Source organism: Equus quagga, unplaced genomic scaffold (assembly GCF_021613505.1).
Source record: "Equus quagga isolate Etosha38 unplaced genomic scaffold, UCLA_HA_Equagga_1.0 153_RagTag, whole genome shotgun sequence".
NCBI lineage: Eukaryota > Metazoa > Chordata > Mammalia > Perissodactyla > Equidae > Equus > Equus quagga.
In genome coordinates, this window is record NW_025796915.1 from 4,343,279 (window position 1) to 4,347,962 (window position 4,684).

The window sequence follows — 4,684 nt, forward strand, 5'->3', positions numbered from 1 at the left end:
CACAGACGGAGGTGGATCAGATCCAAGGCCGGCACCTGGGGCTCAGGCCACTTGAAGGATTGTTTTCATCTGAGTGGGTTGTTTTGTGCCTGTGGCATAGAGCTCAGGCTGGCAAGACAATTGGAGCTGGCTGAGGATTGACTGTCTAGGGAACCAGCAGAGGGCCTTGGGGGTGCCAAGGGCTTCTCCACAAGGGAGGCCCAGATTTGCTTCTTTGAAAATCATATCATTCCTTAGAGTTTAGGGACCAAAGGACTATTGCTTTTTTAAGAATATATATATCTATATAAATTAAAACAAAGAAACAAACAAAAAAAAACACAAGAGAAACAAAAAAGACAGTATAGAGTCTCATAAAAGCTGCCTTTAAATATCCCTAGGAGCCAGGGTGAGGGAGACCCTTGAAAGCCCCAGCCTGGGCAGAGCGAGGCTGTGGAAAGATTGTTCTGTGTCTCATTCCCTCTTAAACTTCCCCCAACCCTCACCTTTTTAAAATAATTAAGGACTTGAGGTCTAGACTCATATACAGGTAATAAGAGAGTTATGAAGCAGTGAACCCACAATCCTCAAACTCAGACAGCATCCCTGAAGAGGACCCAGGAGGCGCTCTGGCCTGCTCTGGCCTCTACCACCCTGAGAGTCCTCCTAGCCAGCAGGAGTGGGAACCTGCCTTTCCTTCTTGACAGCCTTTCCTGTGGAACCACCGCTTCCCCAGGCAGGAAGAAAGGGAGATTTGGCCACCCCAGCCTTTCCCTTCCCCATCCAGATAGACAGAGGCCCTGCCCTTGGCTGAGCCGAGACACCTCCTGTTTCCCCTCTCCTTGAGCCAGACCCTGTGTCCCCTTGCTCCAGGCCACCTTCTGTCTCTAAGTCTAAGTTTGCCCACCTGTAAAGTAGATTCAGGATATATGTAGAGGGCTGTGACAACAGACTAGGAAGGTTTGCTACTGTATATACTGCCATTGAGAAGGGGGTAATGTTCAATATGTAGAAGCTTCAGAATTTAGAGGTCCCTCTTTACCCAGGACCTGGGAGGGAAGTAGATGTTTTGCCAAAATACTTCTTCATTCCTTTAAAAAGTACATCTTTCCTATGCAAGAGTGTCTCACATGTGCTTATCCAAGGTGCTTCTAGATGGTGAGCAGTGTTCAGCTTAGAAGTGGTGTGTGCTCTGTCTGTCTGTCTTTGTCTGTCTGTTGTATACAGTGGGTGCCATATAAAGCTGATCAATGGTGGTGCTTCCTGCCTGCTTCTGTGAGATGGGCAAAAGATTCAGCTTAGAACACCACGACTCTCTTTGCCTTGGTCAGCCTTTCCTGGGCCTGCAGGGCTTGCACATGTTTTTCCCAGGAGGATAATTTCCCCTCCACGCCATAGACATGGATCAGACTAGTCTGGGGCCCCAGCTGTGTGATGGGCACTCTGATCCCCAGATATTGCTGAGGCTGGAAGCCTCTCATCTGGTATCACATCAGACGGTAAAGGATGTGGGGGTGGGGGTGGAGGGTTCCTCCTTCATAACAGTTTCTAAGAAAACTTGCTCCCACTTATTCCTCTGTCTTTGACTCATTTTTGGAGGGAATGGGAATGAAAAATAGATACAATAATGACATTACCAGGCAAGGTGTGGTATATACCAACAAATAATTTCCAACTGAGAGAGGAACCAGCACTAAGGACATCTGTACACGAGCACAATGCTGACACATAGACTGATTACCCTGGACACAGATGAAGATATGTAGCACCTGCACATTCAAACATATATTCACATGGAGGTGCTAGGTACTAGTTGCTAAGCCCTTGCTAGGAGCTGGGGCTCAGGCATGTTCTAAGTAGTCAGAGTTAGGGGGGAAGACAGTTAGGGGGGAATGCAGTTATAATGGAGGGCCACACAGGGTCTGTGATAGCAAGAAGACTACCTAATTCAGACTTGATTGGTAGGGGAGGTCAGAGAAAGATTTCCTGAAGGAAATTAAGGAGGGGAAGGGTCATCGAGGATGAACTGGGACCTTTGGACAAAGCCGTTTGGATAGCTGCATCATTTTGATAAATTATCTTTATTACCAAGAAATAATAATGATACCAATTATTCAGTGCCTGTTATGTGGTAGACAATGGGCACAAGACAAGATCCTTTTCCGATCCCTAACTCTACCTGGAACTTTAACTCATTGTCAAGTCACGTCAAGACCCTTGAACCAAAATGGCATTTAAAGTAGTTTGTTTCATGATTAGGCACTGGCAGACTGTGTGCCAATGTGTAAGGAGTTGGCAGGGTCTAGATTAGGGGTTGGCAAACTACGGCCTGTGGGCAAATCTTACCTGCAGCCTTTTTTTTGTATGGCCTACAAATTAAGAATGGTTTTTACATTTTTAAAGGGTTGTAAAAATAAAACAAAACAAAAAAGAATATGAGACAGAGACCATATGTGTCCCACGAAGCCTAAAATATTTATCTGGTCCTTTAAACAAAAAGTTTACCGACCCCTATAAGATCCTGGAAGACTTGTATAATGTCAATGAGTTTGAACAACATGGTGTTTGTGTCTCTGTTGTGTGTGCATGTATTAGTCTGAACCCTTTCAGTTGCAGGTGTCAAAAACCCAACTCAAACATGTTTAAGTCAATAAGAAATTAATTGGCTTACATAATTGATAAATCAAAAGATGTATCTGCCTTCAGGCACGGCTGGATCTAAGGGTCCAAATGATAATATCTCCATCTCTTGGCTCTGCTTCCCGCTGTATATTGGCCTCACTAGTTCTATCTCTAAAGTCCTAGGGAGGACCTTGGCCAGAATGGACATGTGCCACCTCTAGGGTGGAAGAGTAGGCCACCATAGTTGACAACATAACCAGGACTGTGCAGAGGGGAGAAATGGGTCCCCAAAGGAAAGGATGGTGGGCAGATAAGCAATAGGCATCCACTACATTCCACCCCTTTATTGCTCAGCATCCACCTATACTTTTCTTGACAAACACAATTTCAAAAATGTGCCTGCCTAACAATGCAATGATCTTAGGGCCAACAAAAAAACACCCACTTCCCAATGGAAGACAAACCAGAATCGTGTCCAGTTGCTTTATCGTGCCCTCAGTCCAGGGTCTCTTTGTGATGTGCAATTCTTGATCAGGTCTGGATATAACTTCTTAAGATTTTGCAATCTACAGCTAAAAAGGTAAATTTAGCTGCCCTTACATAACCAATATGAAATAGTGGAGAGTAATAGAATAACCATTTTTTAAAAGGAAAAAAACGCCTTCCATTTGGAATAGAGGAGAAGAGAAAACAGTGGTCACTAATCTATGGCATAAAGCACATCCTTCCACACAGTGGAGTAAGTTTCCTTGTCAACAAAACTGGTTGCCCTTCGTCCTTTCCACTGGAAAATATCTCCTTTATCCATTGTCCTTTATGGACATCCCTGAGAGGATGCCCCTTCTGGAACTGAAGCACCCCTCTTCCCTTTGGACATGGTTTTGGGCCTATGGAAAGTTTGCCTTAGAGATTACGCATTCCCAGATCCCTGTTTGCCAGGTGTGAAGATTTTCTCTCGATATGATTCCTTTCAAACTGATTGGTTTGATTCCCGGGATCTCTGTGAGCTAGTAACCATCATCAAGAATCTTGCTGAGTCCTTGTCCTTGAGTCTGGACCTGGTCCTTGTGGTTTTCGTCTCTTAGCTACAGGTCACACTTTGTCCATTCCCCTCCCCATCAGCTTCATGGCTTCCATAATGGCCCGTCTGTGGTGATAAGTCAAGCTTAATCTGTCCCATGCCCGCAGAGAGAGATTACTTCTTCAACACTCGGCTGGCGCATGCTCCAGTGGCCCTGACCAGATAGTCAAAATCCCTGAGTAGGACTGACTCCTAGGCTTCAGCCCCAAGGAGATGCTTAGGAGAGGAGGGAGGCAATCACCCAGCCACTCATTCTGGCCAGCCTGCAGCTTGCTCTACTCCTCACCCTCTGGCCATGGTCCATGATTACACTGAGACCACATCACCAAAGTACTCCTGAGGGGAGTCTGTCAGTGGACACTGAATTTGTGGGCCCTCTGAGAATTTGTATAACTTGGGGACTGTGGGCAGAGTCTTCAGCCTTCAGCAGGGCCCCCAGAATCTCTTTCTTTCTCTGGATGCAATCTGGGTGTTTTGGATGCAGGGAGAAGAGACCTTTGATCTGATATAAGACTAATGACCTCTGACCCTGGAAGCAGCTCTGGATCCACTATGTGCTCTGACCAGATCTGGAGTCTCGCTTCTGCCTCAGTGGAACAGAACAGGCATGCAATACCCTCCAAAAGAGGGTGCTAAGGACATGGAGATCACAGAACCTCTCTTGAACTTTTTCCAGCTTTGGTTGTAATCTTTGGGCATCCACTGTCCTGACTGCACTTCCCTACATCGTGACACAGCCAAACCCAGCAGGGCCTCAGAGGCTATTTTTGGCCTCTAGGCCTCCCCTGATGGCCAGTATATCTGCACGATTGTGTTACACAGCCCTGTCTTCTTTGGGAGAGCCAATGAAGGAAGAAACCTCCTGGGCTCAGGGAGCTCAGAACCAATGCAGGCCAAGCAGCTGCCCTTCCAGCCTGAGCAACATGGGGTCCACAAAGAGGCGACGAAGTCTGTGCCAAGCGCAGACTCAGAGAGGGCAGAAAGCCACTCTTTTTTTCCCCA